A 21,506-nucleotide genomic window follows, 5' to 3' on the forward strand; every position below is an offset into this window, starting at 1 on the left:
AGGCCTCCAAGTACAGATACTCTAGTCCCTAGACAGCAGACAGCTACAAGAATAGGGCCCCTCATGCCTCAGAGGGACAAGAGACAAGAGGACAGGCCTCCTCAGGTGACGATTCTTCCTACTATTGATCTTCCACCTGAATCCACCCCATATGTAGTGATTTTGGGGAGTGTTCCTGCTCTCCCACTTGAGAAGAGTGAAGATTATGGGCAGCTACTAAATAAAATAAACCATTGGTTTACACATAATACAACTCTGGGTGCTCATATACCCAATAACATACTCATGGCCCGTAGGGTCAATCGGATTGGTAGCTCACGTAAACAAGGGATAGGTGACTGTATTATTATAAATTTTGACAACCCCTATACTGCAGGCAGCATACTTTCTGGGGATTGCAATCTCACCCCCTTAGTGGGCTCTGTCATCAAGACACTACCCTTGGGCTATTTTTATAGGCCACCTACTAATAGAGACATGACAGCAGATGGCCATGGGGACCAAATAAGACCATATCCTAGCCACCATTCTATTCCCCTGGTGCAACCTCAGCCAATTGCAGTCAGGCATTTTGGCATTGACCAAAGATTGGTTTCAAACAATAGATTTGTTTCCTTGACAGGCATGGAGGAATGCGATTGACTGCGGGCCCTGTACTTGCAGGGCCCGAGCCGGCCACTCAGCTCCAGGATCCCAGGGATGCAGCCGTAGGGTGCCCAAGGCTGAGCTCTAATAACTTCCTATCCTTGAACATAGCGGGGTTGGCAGCAAAGTTACAGGATCCTAGATGGGTAGCTTAGGTTAAGCAATTTCTGGTAATTAGCTACAGGAAACGTGGTCGGTAGACTGCGACCTTTTCCTGGAAGGTTACAAGGCCTTCTTTGTCCAGGCCAGACCATCCTTGAGTGGGAGATCAAAGGGTGGTTTAGTCTCTTATATTTCTGTGGCTATTGCTTGCAAACTGCAGGTAATGCCTACTACACACACAGGAATTTTTGCATTAACGGCCCGCAAGGGGGTTATTAGCCCGGGGAGAAACTATAAAATAATCCTTGAGCCAAAGCCTTCACAGCCTCGTGGTTGCCGGTGATTTTGATATACATCCTTGTGGTGAGCCACTAACGTCCTGTATCTCTGAACTGGGTTGTCACCTTATGCATGATTTTCATTTCAAACATACTGTTCAAGGAGAGCGGTTAAATGCTTTGACTAATGAACTAGATCTGGTGGCTACAATGTTTATAAACGACCCATGCACTAACTTTCCCGTGTCCACATTCAGAGGACACAGGAAGGGGTCTTTTATTGATTTTATTCTAATTTTGTCCTCTTTACAATCCTCAGTGAACAATTTTAAAATTACAGAGAGTGAATTTAGCGACCTAGCCCCCTAACGCTTTATCTGACAGGCTCATTGGCAGAAAAAATTGAGGATGCATCAAAGCAGGGCCTACTGCGACCAACTCATAGAAAGCGCAGATTAAAATGGTCTCAAGTATCCCCAGAAACATTTTATGATAAGGTTAAAACAGTATGTGCCGATGAACTGTCCCTTTGTATAATGGAGCTGTCCTCGCCAAAAGAGATCCTAGGTGCTTTGAAGTCTATTTCATAAAAGGTGGCTGAGCTATTATCTGCTTAAGCTAGAGGTCAAACTTTGTCCGGTCCTAGATGGTTTGACTCCCATTGCTCCAAAGCAGCTAAGAGGTTGAGGGAAGTTTTATCAACCAAACCTAGAATTCAAACTGATGTCTCCATCTGTCACAGGGAATATAAGGTAGCCCTTGCTACACGAAAGGGAGCATTGAAGGACGATGCGTAAAGGGAGTTGCTTGATTCCAGCACCCTTAGAAATAGCTCGAAGTTCTGGAGCGTTGTGAACAGACCCCTGTTTGACCATGAAGGGGGGGGGGGCCTTGAATCCCATATAACTGAGGAAGAGTGGGTACTTCATTTTGAAACTTTGTTTGATTGTCTGCCTGCGCATAATTACAGGAAGCCCCATGATACTCAGGAGGTAGAAATAAGATTTGTGAGGGGTGAGATCATGGAAGGTATAACAGGATTATCTGTCGTAAGAGCACCGGGCCCTGACGGGATCCCTCCAGATCTATTTAAGTAAGACCCCTACTTTTGGGCGCCGATACTGGAGTCAGTTTTTAATGCAGCAGCAAAGTATGGTTGTCCTCAGTCCTAGGCAACCTCTACCATAGTTCCTGTTTTTTAAAAAGGCGACAGAAACAGTACCCACTGTTATAGACCTATTTCGCTTATAGACTCAGTGGTAAAAGTGGTGGGACGGGTCCTCCTTCAGAGATTATCATCCTGGGCAGAGGACAATATGATTTTGTCTGAAGTTCAGTATGGATTTCGACAGGGACTGTCTACTGTTGCTCAGTGTCTTAATTTATTTTTGATACTGAGCAAATACACTGTTGCTAGCTCTGGGACCATTCACCTTGCCTTCATGGATTTGTCATCAGCATTTGACTGTGTTAACAGGAATAAGCTTTGGCAGTCCATGAGGGCAATGGGAGTGGAGAACAGTGTTGTTAATTTTCTGGAGGACCTGCACAAGTCCACTAAAGCTAATGTCAGGTTCTCACAGGATTTGCGGGTTACGAGGGATTTTAATATTAAAAAGGGACTCCGGCAAGGTTGTATTTTGGCCCCTTTCTTATTTAATTTGTATATTAACTAACTGGACAGCGTATTAAGGGCAACAGGTGCTGATTACCCCAGTGTAGGACGGTGAGGGATCCCCGTCCTGTTGTATGTGGATGATGCTGGTCTCATATCTAGGACTGAAATCTGGTTACAATCACTTTTATCCACCTTCTATGGATTTATGTCAGACAGGGATTTGGCAATTAACAATTCCAAATCATACGTCATGCAAGTGGGGCATTCGGGTAAGAAGAATTTCCAATTCAGAGTGGAAGACTGTAAGATTCCCCGGACAAATGTGTTTTCCTACTTAGGGGACATCTTTGACGATAAGCTAAAATGGGGCCCCTTATTTCAGAAAAAAAGGGGACCTGGTTAGGTCAAGTCAATTAGCTTAAAAAAAATAAAAAAATATCTTAAAAGCATTACAAGAGAAAACTGTAAAACACCATGATTTAAAAACATTGGCTAAGAATTAGGATAAAAAAGCTTTCTAATAAATTAGATATAAAAATATGGTCGTAATACATGACCGCAATTAAACAATGGTTTTTAGCCTCTTAAGTCTAATTGACCATGCCCAGCCCAAATATTTAGCCATACCACAGACAAGCAGTGGACGGGTATCAGACATTAGTATTCGTAAAGCGTCTTTGTAGTGTCTGGTAGCCAGCCCTCTACATAATGGTTTTAACCACATAGATCTTGGAGATTTGTAGGCCGGGCATTCAAATAAAAAGTGGGCAATAGACTCCACTCTGGATGTAAAAAATATGCAAAAAGGAGTAGTTTGCCCCGGAATTTTCCATCGGGCCGACAGTTCTCTTAGGGGGAGAATACCCACCCTAAACCTGAAGTACAGGGCTCTATCAAAGGGCTTTGAAATCAAGTCCAGGTAGAGTTCGTATAAAGGTACATCCTTAGTTTTGAGGAACTCCATTGTGGTTCTGCATTCCTTGGGATTGGAGTTTGATTTGTTGGCTACCCACTGCCAGTATATAGTCTTAAGGGCAGCTTTCGGGGGGGGCACATCTGGAAGACCAAGCGTCTGCAAGACCCAAATCACCAAGCAGAGTTTTGACATTACTAAGCCACCCTATTTTGGACCAGCCCGGCATACCCAGTATTTCTGACAGTCCTTCCACGTAACTAACAAGTTCAGGCACCCTCCATAGGCGAGCCCATAATAGTAGCGGTCGGAGATGGGCCTGGTCACTAATCGAGCAGCAGCCCATATCCAACAGCAGAGGTAACGTTGTTGTGCTCTGAGGGAGGGACATCAGCTCCTTCAGAAATGTTTTTTCAGAGCAGGAGATGAGATTGATCTTGGAAAAACCCCAAAGTTCAGCCCCATATAGCGCTGCACTGACTCCTCTTGCTTTATAAATGTCTAGAACAGGGGCAATAGGTTTAAAGGAGGACGAGCGCTGCTGTTTAAGAAGTGGGCCAACAACCCTTTTATGGCCCAACAACAGTTTTTGGAGGTGAGGGCTCCACTGCATAGAGTCAGCCAAGCAGATGCCCAGGTAGTCAAATTCCCTGACTCTTTCCAGGGGGACACAGTTCAAAACAGGGGGTTGGCAAGCTTTCTGGGTGGATTCAATACCAGGTACTTCGTTTTATCGGTGTTATTCCTAAGCCCCCTACTGGTGCAGAAGATCTGGAAATTGTCCAAAAGGCTCTGTAGGCCCACGGGTAACTTTGAGATGAGGAGGGTATCATCGGCGAATAGGAGGGTTGGTATTTTCTTACCTGCCAGGGACGGAGCGTCAGATGGTTTGCTCAGAAGGTGCTCCACCACTCCATTCACATACAATGAGAACAGAGTGGGGGCAAGGACACATCCCTGGCGGACCCCCCTATTCACAGTAATTTCTTCGGTCTTTTGGCCCTGGGTACCCCACCTCACCTGGGCAAAATTCCCAGTATGCAACTTCACCAACAAGGACAAAATATAGCCCGGCATCCCCAGATCAGAAAGTACCGCCCATAGGCGGTCACGGGGTACTAGGTCAAAGGCAGTCTTTAAATCAATAAAAGTGAGATAGAGACTGCCTTTGCCTAGCACTACCACCTTCCAGTATATGAGCATTAGTCTGAAGACCTGCTCAATGGTGCCCGTGCCTGTCCTAAACCCTGCTTGTAACTCTGAGAGGATGTTATTTTCAACCTCCCACTGGAGCATTCTCCCTAGAATCACCTTCCCAGCAACCTTCTAAGTAGAATCTATAAGGCTTATGGGCCGGTAGTTTTTCTGGGTCCTCCCGACAGCCCTTTTAAAAAATCGGGACAACCTCAGCCCCCTTCCAGGAATCCGAGATCGCCATGTCATCATGGTTAAAGTTGAGCAAAGATGAAATAAGCATTCCCCATTCCTTGGGATTCAGGCGAAGCAAGTCCCCCGGTATCCCATCAGGGCCTGCTGCCTTATTTGGCACTAAGGATTTGATCACATCTTCCACCTCCCTAGCTGTAAAGTGGATGGCCGCACTCTCACCAGAGTTGCCCAAAAATGGTAATGGAAGTAACCCTTGCCCATCATTTGTATTGGTAGAATAGAGGAGGGAGAAGTGATCAAACCATGTTTGCCCAGTAATGTTGCACGTAATGAGGCTGCTATCAGGCCTATTCCTAGTCCTAATCAGATTCCAGAAGCCTCTGGGGTCCCTCCCTGCGCTGGCCACCTTTAGGTCACACCAAAATTGGTCATCCCAATCCCTTTTTGCTTCATTAATAGACAGTCTATAATCTTTCCTAGCAACCTGGATCAGTTGTTGATCTTTCGATTTAACGGCCTTCACCAGGGCTGTTTTCATATGTCGGCACTTTTTGGTAAACCAACCTGTGGTGCCCTTCGGTTTCTTGGGCACCCTTGCATGGGAGTCTCTGCTTGCTTTTATAAATAGGTTGCCCAGGGTTTTAATAGTATTGCAAAAGAGCCCAAGGACCTCTGGAGATTCCTGGGGGAGAACATCCAACTTAGACAGGTCTGCCGCCATCGTGGCCCCTATGTTTTGTATCTTTCCCTCGTCCAGGCCAACCGTACGCCAATTGAGTGACCTTCCTCCCTTCGAGGTGCAAATTTCTGATGTTAATTTTAATGGGGAAACAGGTACATCGTCTAAGAGTGGCCACAGGGAGTCTATGCTCAATGATAGCGGATTGTGATCGCTATCTGCCGTGGGCAAGACTTCCATGTCACGCAAATGTCTCCAGAGTCTAAAGTCGAGTAAAATGTAATCTATCCTGGTTAGGATGAATTCAGCAATCTTCAATTTTGCTTCCAATCTAGGCAAGAAGCCCACAGGAGCTATGCTGCAAGTGTATCAGGCCAAAAGCCTGGCCATAGTATGACAGTGAATAGGGGGGATATAATGTTGGAGAACCCCTCCAAGGAGCGGAAAACAACTTTTTGAAACACTTACTATGTGTTCCATGGGGTACATCCAATTTAGCGGTCCATGAGGAGTTGGGGTCCCCCATGTAAATGATGCACTCTCTCTGCCACCCCTGATTTTTTGGTTAAAATGTTGGTTGAATATAGACCTCTCTTTTACCCACCTGATTATAAGAGATTGTATGTCTCTTGACAACTCGGCTCGTATTCCGTAGTTGAGATATGTTAAGAAAAGTTATGGAAGGTTAGGGGGGGAACCTACTCACCAATCCTGAATGCATCACTAAGAGGGATGAGGAGCCAATTAAAGTAGCCTTCCTGTCAGTAAGGAATATGTAAAGGGAAGCCAAGGAGGTACAGAAACCTAGCGTGCGGACGTACATAATGCTTAAGAAAACCCCAAGGGCAGAACCATACCTCATGGGGTCCTTGTCCACACATTAGAAATTTTTATTAGTTGAACATTTTTCACCTTTTGCTCGCCAGACCCAAATGTTTTACTAGAGGCAAAGAGGCAGCTCCCTGCGGCTGCGACGGACAGTCTCCACAGGATATGCTGCATTTTATGTTTTTATGTAAATTATGAGTTTCCTCAAACGCTATTCGGTTCCTATTTGAAAAAGAATGAATTTTAGACAGGCTCGTCCAGCACTGGTGTATCTGCAATTACTGAAAGAGGACTGCTTATTTTTAATAATGGGGTTTTTAAAAGCTACCATTAATTCTAGGAACTATATGGATTTGTAAAGAATATTTTCTTCAGACTTTTTTATTTATTTATTAACTTTTATTGCTGTTCTGGTTGACATCTTAACATATGCACTGTCACTTATATTGTTTTTATGATGTGTAACTTTTATGGTTTGAACTATAAACCGAATAAAGTTTTTTTTAAACGTTGAACTGAATACAGATGATTTCATATAAAGTTACAAAAACTTAAAACGTGAACAGAAGGGCGGTATTTTCTATGGGAAAGGATGTAAACCTAGTGAGAAATGTAGAGAAGTATGAAAAGTGCACATTGAAAGGAGTGCAAGAAAGGCTAATGGAGGGAACTGCAACAAAAAAAAGAGATTGGACGTGAGAAAATTAGATTCAGGAAAGCTAGAGAAAGGTTAGGGAGAACTATACCAACTGCAGTACACCCAGTTGATTATGGCAGGCAAATATGTCTTTTTAAGCATTGAGATTCATATATATGTTATATCCCTGCATATCAAAAAGAGGAGCTGAAGGCCTGTGGCTGTGACTGGATGTTAGAAGGTGGTTCTGACCATCTAAACTGCCCATTTTGTTTGCTTTTTGAACACCTAATTTTTGAGCTTTTACTGTGGGAGAGCCTCATAAGCTGGGACTCACCCACAGTGAACTCATGATGAAACAGACTGCATGTGGATTGCACTGGTGTCCCCCTTGTGAGATAAGGACGGGATAAGGAGCACCGGACTGGTTACATGTAGACATGTGTGCACACGTGTGTGCACACGTGTAAGGGCTGCGCGGGGGAGATTCCAGTCGTGCGCAGCCCAGGAGCAGGTACAGATAGAATAGTGTGGCAGGAAATATGCTGAGTTGGTTGGTGACATGGAATAGGCTTTATAATGTGGGGAGCCACATGTAAGGGAAGGTCAGTGTGCTTTACTGTAGGAACACTCTATTACTCTCCTATGAAGATAGGGACCACATGGGGTAGTTTTACTCCTAGATAAGGGTGTGCAACAGGGCTCATGTCTGAGCCCCACCTTGTTTAATATCTATATGGCTCCTTTGCTGGGATCGCAGAGCACTTTCGCTTTGATATAATCTCATACGCTGACGATACCCAGCTGATGTTTACGCCAGGCCATGACTTGGTGGCAGAAAAAGAAGAGTTTTCCTCATGCATGCTAGCCATCTCAGACTGGTTGAATGAGAACTATCTCCAGCTGAATTAAGCATGGGCGGAAAATCCGTTCCGCTCGCGGATTTTGCGGATTTTCGGTAAATTCGCAATCCGCGAGATTCGCGAATTTCTCGCAAAATCCGCAAATCCGCGAGCAGCGGATTTTATGGCTTGCTCGCACTGTTCGCGTGAGTTCGCGGCTTCCCAGTTCAACTTCGCGCCCCGCGAATAAGCGCTAAATTGCAGAAATACGATCTTAGCAAAACTGAAACTACTTACCAGGTTCAAAAGTTCAAGCTCATCATTAGTAGCCATTTCCTGTAGTGCTTCCTGAGGGGCCCCTCCAGAGTTCAGTTGCCTACTTGCAACTATTATGTGACCCTGCTCTGACCCTCAGAATAGTTACACAAAGGTCCTGAATTACAGCTAAGGCAGACAAGCAGGAGTCAGGCTGGAAGTTCAAATCCAGTGACACATTAATCAGCCCCTAATTCATTATTGTCAGTTGGGGCAGGGCAGGTGTTGTAACTAATTTTGCAACAATGAAAGCACTTAGCAAGTGCAAAAGATCACTAATCAGGAAGCACTAAGGAAGCAGGTGCCAGCTAAAAAAAATATTCTGTGACACATTAATCAGCCCCAAATTAATTCAGGTCACTTGAGGCAGGGAATGTGTGCTTTGCTTTGCCACAATAATGTACACTGGACAACCAGAGGGTGCTGTGATGAAACAGAGGGTGGCATTAGTGGGCCAGAGGGTGGCATGAGTAGTCAGAGAGTGGCAGTGGTGACAGAGAGTGGCAGTCATGAAGAAGAGTGTCCCAAACAGGCTGGACACGTAGAAACAACAAGTTCGCAAAACTTGCGACCCGACAGGTAAGTTCGCGTTTGCGAAATTGTACAAAACCCTCGCGAACTGGCAGAAACCCGCGCGAACACAAAAAAAAAACCCGCAAATTCGCGAGAATTCGCGGATTTTGCGGATTGCGAGTTCGCAAATCCGCAAAATTCGCCCATGCTTAAGCTGAATGCGCATAAGACCAAGATCATCCTGTTCGGTAAAGCCTCTTCCATCTGGGCTGATGATTGGTGGCCGCAGCAACTAGGTGCCTCCCCTGTGCCCAATCAAGCAGTAAAAAATCTGGGGATAAAATTGGACTAGGCCTTAACTATGAGAGAGCACATTCTGGCCACCACTGGCTCATGTTACAATTACCTATGCCTATTGCGCAGAATCTTCCCTTACCTCCCTATTTCCGCCCGGAGAACGTTGGTTCAGGCCATCGTAATGAGCAGACGGGATTATGGCAATGCCCTGTTGGCTAATGTCAGTGAAACACTGATCTTTAAACTTCAGATTGTTCAAAATACGGCAGCATAGCTTGTACTCAACTCCCCTTCTGGCACCATTTGGTGCCTCTGCTGAAAGAACTACACTGATGGCCTATGAATAAATGCTCTTATTTTAAAATCTGCTATCTCACATATAATGCCTTGAAGGGCAAAGACCCACTTTACCTTCAGAAAAGAATAAAACTGTATACTCTCTGCCACAATCTAACATCTGGCTTGAAAGCCCTGCTGTGGGTCCCTCGCATTCGTCTAACAAGCAGCTGTGGAAAGGCTTATTCCTTTCTCACCCCCGTGTACTGGAACAAGCTTCCTCTTCACGTACGTTCTTGCCCAAACTACTGTAAATTTAGGAAACAACTCAAAAACCACTTATTTTAAACACCCTCATCGATTCCTGTCTTTGATCCACAAGCAGAGCGAGACGCCCTAGGGAGGTTTGTGTGCTACATCAAGTGGATTTAACATAACATAACATAACTTCCCTAGGGCCTACAAATTCCAGACATGCACCAAAGTACACTGTAAATTGTGTAAAAAGAAGTTTATTTTTATTTTATTTATTTTGAAAGTTTTATATAGCGCTGGATAGACCCGGAGGTATCAGAGCACTTTACATGAGTTACAGCGAGTTACAGGTTACATAGTTACATCACTTAAATCAAAGAGTCACAGGGGAGGAGGAGGAGGAGATAGGGGAATACACAATGGGAAAAACGAGGAAAATAATTTCAGATGTCCGGCTGTGTAGATGATGGCCGAGAGGGTGAAACCAGGGCCAGGCTCCTCTATAGCTGCATATGACAGCTCCACCGGGCATCAGCCAAGTTTGCTCGTGCATCAAGGTGAGTACAAACAGTTTTGGTATCTGCCGAGGGGGCGTCGTCAAGGGTCCATCAGAAGTTCAGAGGAATTTTATTATGAGTTATATATAGTGCTGGCTAGACCGTAGGTATCAGAACACTTTACATTAGGCTACACAATGTTACAGAGAATGAAAACAAATACACAGTGCGTCAAAAAATAAGCAACAAATTGGGAGCGGAAAGAAAGGTGAGACAAATAGAGAGGAGGGGGAGGGGGAAGTGTGAAGGGCGAGGATGAGGGAAAAGACGGCAGGAGAGACGAAAGGAAGTCTGTCGAAAGACCGACTTGGTAGGTGATGTCCGAGAAGGGAATTCACAGCCCGTCTCCCAGTAGCTAAACAGGTAGCTCCATCGGGCAACAGTCAAAAAGCTAGGTCTCAACTGACAAGGGAAATTTCACAAAAGAAAGTCCAGTGGATAGACAGCATGGTAACTATGAGCAAGGACAGGTAAGGGCAAAGGTCAATAGCTGGAAAGAGGAGAAGTGTAGAGATGAGGGGGCTTGGGGGTATGGAGAAGAGGAGAAGGGAGAAAAGTCCAGTTGAGAGACACAGGAGAGTTTGCCAAAAGACCGGCTGGGTAGGTGATGGTCATCGAGGGAAATCCATAGCCCATCTCCCCTTTAGCTCGCTAGGTAGCTCCACTGGGCGTCAGTCAAAATGTCTAGGTCTCAGCTACCGATGGAAAGATCTCAGAGTCAAATGTCATCGAGGGGGAGCAGGAGCAGGGTCGGTTTGGGAGTTCCCCGGTGCCTCAGGAGTCCCCTTCGGCGGTAGTCAGGACTGGCCCCAGTCGCCCTCTTGGGGACAGGCACTACAGCAAACTCAACCTCCGCCTGAGATGCAAGCATTGTGAAAGGCAGATGGGAGGGGGGCAAAGAAATCATGGCAGCCTTTCCAGCAGGAGACGTGGACCAAGGTTCAGCAGGTCGTTGGGTCATGAATCTGAAGGTGTAACAGGTACTCACTGTGGACGGTGAAGGTTCAGCTGAGCGACGGGTGCTCCTCACGGCAGCAATGGCACGGGCCCAAGATTCAACGGCACGGGGCATCAACCAGCTCCCCAGCCGCAGTAACGTTGTGCACTGTGAGCTTGGTGCCGTTACAGTTCTGATTGAAATAGCGCGGGAGGCGGTCGCCATCATAGGGTCAGGCAGCATTGGGGACCCGATGTGCGTACAGCACGGGTTAGCTCAGATAGGGAATGTGTACCCCAAATGGTATCTGGTGATTGGATGGATGGGACCCTTCCTTGATGGCTCTAGGAGGTAAAAGGGTGCACCACTACAACGGGAACTCAGGTGTTGGGTACTCTGTACACGCCGCATGCGTAACTGCTGAAGACCTCCCAACTGCACCCTGTTGGAGCCAGTATGTCCAGACAATGTCCGCTGAGTCTGAAAGATGCCACACGGCACCAGGTACAAGAATCTAGCAACTGCAGTTGACGCGGAATGGGCCAGGAACTGAGCTCACGGCTACTCCGGAGTGCATTTCGAGACCACCATTTTGAGTTCAGGCGTCCGGTTCAGAAAAGGTGCTGTTCTCGATCCAGCAGGCAGTAAGGCATGATTCAGTCACATTTCTGAAGTTGCGGGGCATTCCACTGCCTCGCAGGGTGTGGATTTCGGAAGTATTCTGCTGAGTCCAAAGCCATATCTGCACTGCTTATGGGTCTTCCAGAAATGTCATATTCCTCTGACTCAGTTCATAACCAGAGCCTGGCGGGATGTGACCTTCCAGGCTGGATTAATTACCTTCCTCCCCAAGCTGTAGCATCAGAGGCCTAGCCCTTCACAGTAAGCATTCCAAGGACGAAGATCTTCTCTCCAAGAGGGAGAGATGGGCTGAAGCTGCAGGTTATCCATCAGCAGCTGTCACCCGGTGCCAGGCACCAGGCCTGGTCCGGGCCCAGACCATGAAGGCAGCAAGGGGGGAAGGGGGTTTTTCAGAGACCATGTGGCATGAGACCCCTGGACGGCTCCATTTTGAAGTATCCCAGATGCCTGTGCAGGAAGGAGGGATCAGGGACAGAGAGGTGATGTGTTGCTGCAGGATAGTGAAGAAGGGCCTTCCTGCCAGCCCCTCCAAATTCTTTTAAAAGGTCTTGCACAGGAAGAGGAGCTCTCTCTGGGGTGTGATCTTGCTGAGGAAGATTGGTGCTGGAGCCTGGCGCTATGACCAGTTGGAAGGAGGAACCCCCTGACTGTCCCAGGACCCTAAACTGCACCTTGGAGGGAGTCCAGGGCTAGTGAGGAGAAGCATGGGCCTCTGCGCAAGGAGAAGAGAGGCCTAGAAGGAGAGCCAGGTGAAAGCATGGTACAGGGAGCCAGTGAACACAGCTCCTTGCAGAGTCCCCCTCCTGGAGACCAGGAGGGTGCTGAAGAGTGCTCCAGGTGGCTAGGGCTGGTCACCAGGAGCAAGAATAGGCCAAAATGGTGGAAATCATCAGTCCCTTGGGGGCTCAGATATGGCCCCCAGAAGGTAGTCGACTTTTGACCTCTACACCGACCAACGACGAAGCGCGTGGGGCTCCGCAGCTGGTCTTGGATGTGCCCCCGTGGTGAATCAGGTCCCGGGGCACAGCCCCAAAAAGAAGTAAAGTTAGAGAGCACCGTCACGCCTCCCACAAAGAGATCTATGGGGCCCAAGACCCCCAACTCCATGCCCCACTGAAGATGAAGCCTGGGAGCGCTGACACGCTCCCCATGAAGATCTCTGGGGCCTGGGCTCCCCAACTCCGGGACATGGTAACGCCGGTGAGGAGGAGGGGGTGCCATCACACTTCTCCCCTGGCGGTAGAAGACAAGCCAGGGAGTATCATCACGCTCCCCACGAAGAATGCCCTGGGACCCCAACTCCGGGCCCCGAAGCACACGCGGAAGTCAGGGAGCACTGTCGCGCTCCCCGTGAAGAGTGCCCTGGAAGGGGCCAAGGCTCCCCAACTCCGGGCCCCGTGTGCTGGGAGGAGAAGGGGAAAGCCGCAAACTCCCCCACAGCAGCAGGAAGGAGGAGGGAGTGCCGTCGCACTCTCCCGAGGCTCTGCTGGACCAGTTGCAGTCTCCGTGTCTGCCCACGAGGAGCGGGCAGACCAGAATTGCAGTGCCGGCTCCCACTGCATCACGCAATGATGCTGGCAAGTCGGGGAGCCGGCAAGGGTCCCCAGGGTGGGCTCCCCAAGCTGCTCGCCAATGTACCTGCATGAAAGGGGTCTGGGTGGGACCGGGTCCCCAACGAAGGTCGGATGCAGCGTGAGGCCGCCAGTCAGGACAGCGCGGCTCTCCCCTGAGCAGCGGGAGAGCTGCTGCTCTGCACACAACGCGCCGTATAATGCCTTGCAAAGGCATAGGGATTGCTGTGTGTTTTGGGTGCGAGGGGGTCACCCCCCTTTGTTGGAAAAGGTGCAGGGGGGTCTGCAGGAGCATGCAGACTTCCACCAGCACGAAGATGGGAAGACTCTACCCTCAGTCTCTGGGGGACCTAAAAGAAAGAACCCCTCAAGGGTTATCCATGATTTGTAAAGTTGCTCCAATGCTGGAACTTTTGCTCTGCAGCTGGGAGCTGAAGCTTGGGACTGCACTGAAGTGAGCAAGGTTAAACATGGATAAACCCTGAAGTGACACCTCTTAGAGGTGGAAATGTGAAAGTGCACAGTGGTGCATTTACATGATGTTGTTTCTTTTTGGGACTGGAAGTCACATGTGAATTGTGAAATCATACGCAAAGTTGGGTTATGTTGCTAGGCATTCCTGCTAGGGTGCCTGGTTGTAAAGGCTTAATCATGTGATTATAACTGTGATGATTTTTAGGGGCTGCAACTGTATTGCATTATAACTGTTATCGGAGATGATGATAAGTACCTGTTATTCAAACAGATGCAGAGACATGTATTCTTGCTGCTGCATTAGTTGAACAACAACCCATACTGTCCACCACAGTGATTTAAGGGTGAATACTGTATGGTCAATATGAGATGCTAAGTCAGGGTTATGTGTCACTAACACATCAATGGTGGTGAGATGCACTCCTATGTATTCCTTTTTTTTTTCTTGCGTTCCTTGTTATATGTTCTCTAATTTCAACTTTGTCAGCATGCTCGCTCTCCACGCTCTGCTTGCGCTACAAACTAGTAACAATACGAGGGCACCGCATTCCGGTTCCCTTCAAGCTGCCCAGCCTATTTAAATGAATTTAATTAATTTGCAATCAATCTTTCGTTTGTTCCATAATTGTATCCAATAATATTCTTCCTTTTATTTCTTTGCTTTTCTTCAATCCATTATACTCATTTCTATTTATTTCATTGCTTTTCATAAAAACACAGGAGAATCCCTGTTTCCACATGCCACGTTTTTATCGAAAGTTGGTAAATCTACATAGATGTCGCCAAAGGAATTATTTTTCAGTTCTTTGCTATTTATGAACAGTCACACAAAGTGAACATTTATTAACCAAAACATGGGATATATCTCGATTCTTGTTTATTTAGATCAAGATTTAGTATGGCAACAACAATACTACTGACATTACAAATCCTAGTGTGAGTACTATATAACACCTTTTGCTTTTTTGCATGGACAAACAATATACCATACATCATAACATTTTCATCAGACATATGACTGTTATCAAGCTGACACAGAGGTTCACTTTATAAAGCAAATTGATGTCAAGAGCGCCGACGTTTCGGTCCGATAATGGTGAAAACATTCCCCAGGACCATCCTCAGGACGAAAAGAAGTTGCACATTCCTAATTACAATGTAAAATAAACATAATCAATAAATGGATATTCTTATCCCTGTGTAAAGTATTGTCTGCTCACCACAAAAGATACCCAAAAGGTGAAACCAAGACCGGGAATTAACCCTGTGACACCGTGCGAGTCAAAACAGAAAGTGCTAGCCCAACATGTGACTGGATTTATCAAAAAAGGAATTATCAAAAAAGATTGAAAAGATCAAAAGTGATCAAAAACTAGATGTGTACAGGCCAACACATAATTGGTTGAAGGCTTACCTAATACTTCCAGCCGGAAGTATATTTTAGTCAAATGGACCACAATGTCCAGAAAATCTAAAACTAATTAAAAGGAAAAAGCCACCTATTAGTTATAACAGAGCTCTCTCACGCATAAAAATGGTAAAGCTAAACCACCTTAGTACTGTACTCACTCGGAGCTGTGTCCACAATAGTTGAACCTGTACAATGAGACCACAAAAAACGAAAAACCAAATTTGTACCCTGCTCTAACTTAGGTCATAGCAAAAAAGCAGTAAGGAAGGGGCAGAACTTACGCGCTCAAAACGGATATTTCACTCTGTGAAAGTAAAATAGCATATAATTACTATTGGTATTCAAACCTACACCCAATGTCAGCGTAACAACGTAACGGAAGCAAATGACTTACTATCTGCGACTCTGTGTCTTTACTGTGCACCTATGAACAAAAGAAGCGTGTTATCTATCTTTGACACTGGAAAAAAAGGCCAAAGACCATCCCTAGCGCATTTTAGATTAACACGGGGAAGAAACTTACTAGAGTAAGGAAACAACACTGCCGTCAACAATCCTCGTCTGAATCGGGTCCGGAGAACGCCGTTGTTTAAGGAGTCATTAATTGACGTCAAATAGCGCACTAAGATCGCGGCCATCTTAGAATGGTAAAAGCCTATGACAATGTGTGTATACTTTCGTTAAAAAACGAAATATTCATTAGAATTCAAAAGATGAAATGTACCACGGAGTAATGATGATAGGCAAGGGAGACTCTACATAGTGTCGCCCAAATGATTTTTAAATCATGTAGCTATGGAGGTACTATAGAAACGCTCATGAATCAGTGGACTCAGACGACCCAGGGGGATTAATGGAGACATAGGCTAATATGTGTATTCCAAATTACAACGTTGCCAAAGTATGCCACTCAATAAGAGAATGTAACCCCTTCGCTATGGTGTCACAGGACCAAATCCACCTATTTTCTTTTAAGGTGAGCAGCCGGTCCACATTATGATATCGTTTAGTACTGACGACTCTGTCTAGGACAAACCATTGCATATCAGAAGGTAGATGTAACTTTAGTTGGTAATGTTCTACCAGCGGAGCAGTGATTACATTGCATCTTATGCGGGATTGGTGCTGCAAAATGCGTTTCTTAACCTCCTGTGTGGTTTTACCAATGTAATACATTCCACATGGGCAACAGAGACAGTAAACAACATTTTTGGTGTGACAATTTGAGTGATGATATAATTTAATTATTTTGCCATTAGCAACACACTCTTTTGTTATACATGTCGTAGCAGAGGCAGCACAATTCCCACAGGGATAATGACCAGTGATAGGGGCTAGACCCCATTGTGTTTGAATAGTACTGGATGGAGGTTATTTATAGGCTTTGACTAGACAGTCTCTCAAGTTCCTCCCTCTCTTGAACGCAAAACGTGGTTAGGCCAAAAAAGGTTCCATCTTGTTAATCAGATGCCAATTGTGTCTTATGATCTTTTTAATTTGATTAGATTCAGATCCAAATGTCAACACACATGTGATCGATTGCGAAGGTGTGGAATTGGATATAGATGTGTCTTTTTTGACCAGTAGGGCCCCACGGTCGTAGTACCAAGCTCGTTTCATTGCTTGTTTCACCAGTCTGTAAGGATATGATCTTGACACTAATTTTGTCTGTAATGTTTTCGCCTCACGGAAATAATCCTCCCTCTTGGTACAATTACGTCGAATGCGTAAAAACTGTCCAAAAGGGAGGTTATCCCTGAGATTGCGAGGATGAGCGCTATTGTATTTGAGCAACGTATTCCTCGCCGTAGGTTTCGTGTACAGGCTCATGGTCAAGATGTTACTGTCATTTGAAATAGTGAGATCTAAGAAATTGATTTTCTGATTGTTGCTTTCTAGGGTGAATTGTAAATGACTGTTTTGTTGGTTAAGCCAAACATGAAAGTTGCTTAGCATTTCCTCGTTGCCATCCCACACTATGCACACGTCATCTATATACCTTAGATAGTGAATGAGGTGTTTACTGTAAGGATTGTTCTCATAGATTGTTCTGTCCTCAAAGTCTGCCACATATAAATTAGCAATGTCCGGCGCAAAAATAGCGCCCATTGCTACACCCTGTCGTTGGACATAAAAGTCACGATCGAAAAGAAAATAATTTTCTTCTAGGACAATTTTAGCACATTGGACAATGAAGTCTGTGGGTACTTGATGGGGACTTGTACGTTTCTCTAATGTTTGTCTGATCACCATGAGAGCCTCATTTTGAGGGATGCTTGAATATAAACTTTCAATGCCCATTGTGGCCAGCAGATTTGTAAGGGGGTCATAAGGTTGTCCTTCTAGTTTCAAGATGACATCTCTACTGTCCTGTGTGTAAGCTTTACTTAGGGGGACAAAGGGTTTAAGAAAAAACTCAGCATATTCCGCCAACGGTTGTAATATTGATTGGCAGCCTGCCACAATAGGCCTCCCTGGTGGTTTCTGGCTATGTTTATGAATTTTCGGGAGCGTGTAAAAAGCTGGAATAGTGTAGTCTTTTTTGTTCAAATAATCAAACTCCTTTTTGCTTAGCCACATCCCGTCTAGTCCCATGGTGGTTAGTGATAGTATTTCCTTTCTTATTCTCAATGTTGGATCACCTCTCAGTTTGGTATAATGGACTGGATTATTGAGCTGTCTAAAGGCTTCCCAGTCATAGTCAGATTTAGCCTGTAGGATTATCCCTCCCCCTTTGTCCGCCGGTTTCACAATTAGGTCCTCACGACTGGATAGAGATTTCAAAGTGGTATTTTCTTCCTTTGAAAAATTAAATTTAACATATTTCCTGTTAAGAAAAAGGTGTTGGATTTCATTAAGTACTACGTTTTCGAAGGTAATAAGGTCTTTTGGCATGGTGTTTGTCAATGGGAAAAAGGTAGAGGGACACTTAAGACCACTAACATTAACCGTCTGTCAACGGAGAATTTGCAAAAAATTGTTTTAGGAGAAGAGTTCTAAAAAAATTGTAAATTTCCACATGGGTTGAAAATACATCATTTCTATGTGTGGGGACAAAAGATAACCCATGGCTTAGAACATCTATCTCCTTTTGACTTAATGTTTGTGATGATATGTTAAATATGGGAACAGTCTCCATATTTAAATTAGTATCACTCAGAGTAATAGAGTTACTGGTTACCACTCGTAGTAGTTGTTGCGAGTCTGCCGGTAACCCGGCGTATATTGGTTGTGGTACCAACCTCTCCGAGTGTTCCGAGAGCGACCCCTCTGTTGTTGCTGGCCTCTCGATAAAAAAGGAGTGGATGAATTTGACCCTCTGCTACCTCTAAAATTAGATCCACCAGTCCTACCTGGAGAGTCGTCTGAACTGGTGGACCCTGTCTCTGAAAAGGTAGTATGTTTCGGAATCCAATTAGATTGATTAGGGTTTTGCTGGAAGAAATCTTTTTTTAAATATGGATAAGTACGTTCCTTACTGTAATTTTTTTAATCTTTCTGTAATTTCTCTGATTTCTTAAGAATATTATCTCTTTGGAAATCAGTAATGATGGTATCTAGTTTCTTTAGGAAATCGTCTATATCTGTAGCAACAGGATCTTCGTGGATTTGTTTTTCCAATTCTGCAATTTCTGCTTTCAATTTTTCTATGTGCCGTAAAGCTGTTTCAATGCTTAGAACCATCCAGGTTATGGGGCATTTGTTGGAGGCGAAACTAAACCTTACTTTATAGTCTTCATCATCAACAAAGATGACTGGGATGTTACGAACTTGTAGTCCTACTGGGATGATATTATTGTTAAGGCAATCAGTTAGGAACTTCGCATGTAATTCCGTACGAATAAGCTTTTTATGGAGTCTTTCTAGATTGTTACGTGCCGCTGACTGTTTGGTGTTTAGATTTGTGTTTGTATTCTGTGGGCCCAGTAAAGACGGGCCTCATGCTATTTTAGCGATATAATCATCAGTATAAGTCAGGGTTTCCTGTTCAGACATTAATACATAATATCAGCTAACAAAACTACAATGAACAGTGAACAACACAACAATAATAGATGAATAGACTGATACTTTAAAAAATACAAAGACAAACCACTTTCTTTCAAAAAGGGCCCTTGTCCTTTTTATTGAAAATCACCCAATGCATTTCGGGAAAAATCCCTTCTTCGGGGGTTTCTACGGTACAAATAGAATTAATCTTGATCAGTTACATAGTAATCATAATAGAATAAGCAGACTAACCTCAATCATATTTCTCAGTTATTAAAATTATACATGAAAGTTTGCTTTCACTGTCTGTGGTTCATTAATAGCTTCAAGCACTACCCATGCTAAATGTCTAAACTCCTGATTACTTCATTAATTCATTAAATTCATTTAAATAGGCTGTGTAGCTTGATGGGGACCGGAATGCGGTGCCCTCGTGTTATGTGTCTAGGCATGTGTTCCCATTATAAATGCTTAGCGAGATAATGGGGTTGGCCGCCGCTAGGATAGTGTTAGTGGAAGGGGTCCTCACTCAAGGTTATGATCAACCCACTGCATTTGGGGGCAAGATGATGTGCATACGTGGGAATGGTGGTACTAGACCCCCCCACCCCACCCCTTTGGAGGGGTGGGAATATTATGCAAAGTCTCAAAGTAATTCCAACGTATGTATATTTGTAAATTGTTGCTCGGTATTGAGTAGTGTGTGTGTGTGTGTAATAAATATACTCTTCCTTTTTATAAAGAAAAGTGTAGACTGGACAATCAATTACTGAGTGTTATTTCTGTGTACTGGTAAATGGTGATTACCAGACCACGCCAGCTCCCTTGAGTATGCCTTAGACTGCTCTGCAACACTGCCCTCTGAGTCAAGTGCTACAATGGGGTGCTTGGTTCCCAGTGAAGAACAAATGTAGACATGTTGTTTGTGCAGGCCTCACATATACTGCCTTGTTTTTCAACACTGGATAACTGTTCAACTCAGTGCTTTATATTTTTACTACTGCCAGATGGGAATAGCAATTATATAAATATCATACATGCCAACAAACCAGATTCAGGCAGGGGACTAACGATTTTTTAAGACAAAGAGGCTTTATTTCAGCAGTACCTCGCCTAAAATTGCCTGCGTTTCAATGTAATTCAAGTGGAAAAATAAAGTCCCCGATCTATTTTTCAAAATCTCCTTCTTTTGTCTTGGCATGTATGGAATATGATGGTTCTGCTGAATATCAATGTTGTGTCCTGCTGGACACAGTCTAGTGTTTTTCCAACGGGTCTGGACCCATGTGCACCCCGGCTCAAATTCTGTGGTGCCCTGAGGGGATTTGCATCCCGAGGCACCCTGCACCTGTTGCCTTTAAGGCATGACCCTCCAGCCTCATGTAGTGAGCCTGCACACGATGGGCATAGAAGAGAAAAAGGGGCAAAGTTCCTCCGACCACCGAGTGACCCCAAGTGACCCCGGCATCTGCAACACCGGCGTGGGCGAGGAGAGAGCATGATGCCCAAGTGCCCGTGACAAAGAGGAGGTGAGGCATGTTATGCTGCCGACCTGTCAAGCCCTGCAAAGCTCCCTACAAACACCCACTAGAAGAGTTTAGGCCCCTCTACATGAGGACGTCTTTAGCACGAGTCCCACTGCTGAAAAGAACCCTAGGTGAGCTATGCCGCGACCTGGAAGGGGATTGAAGGCGTCAGCAGCGTCGGATTGGTAAAGAGGGCACTCGGGCAATGCCCGAGGGGCCGGTGTCCAATCCCAGCTGTGGGCTGCTTTTTTTAGGCAGTCTGGGGGGCGATTTGGTGGTTTCTGCATTGTTCTGATGCTGCCAGCGGCCCTGCGGGTGCCTGAGTGGCCTTTCTGGATGTAGATGGACATCCATTACTTCCCTTTTATCAAAGGTCAGAGGTGTCACTCCCTTTCTCTCGCTGGGGCCGACCCATTTACATGAGCGGAGGCAAAAGTGGCCTCACTTGTATTTATGTGTTTCACAAGTGCAAGCTAATCCGTGCATTTTTTTAAACCCCCCTCCCCTTTTTTTTAATAAAACTTTGCAGAAGCAGTGTTTTGCACAGGCAATATGCAAATGTGGGCCACTTTTTTCTATTGTGCCCGGGCCGATTTTTAATCCCAATCCAACCCTGGGCATCAGGCACATGGTTCTAGCACGTTTACAAAGGGTACTCCTCACGGGATAACAAGACTTTCCAAAGCATACCAACTGGCTGAGCATCGCACTGAAAGACAGTGCAGCGGCTAGCGAGAGGCCGCCAATGAATGACTACGGTGTCCAGCCTCCAGGTGAGAAGATTGCAGCGAGGCTTGTGACTGCACCTGCA

The sequence above is a fragment of the Lissotriton vulgaris genome, chromosome 12 (genome assembly GCF_964263255.1).
Source record: "Lissotriton vulgaris chromosome 12, aLisVul1.2, whole genome shotgun sequence".
NCBI lineage: Eukaryota > Metazoa > Chordata > Amphibia > Caudata > Salamandridae > Lissotriton > Lissotriton vulgaris.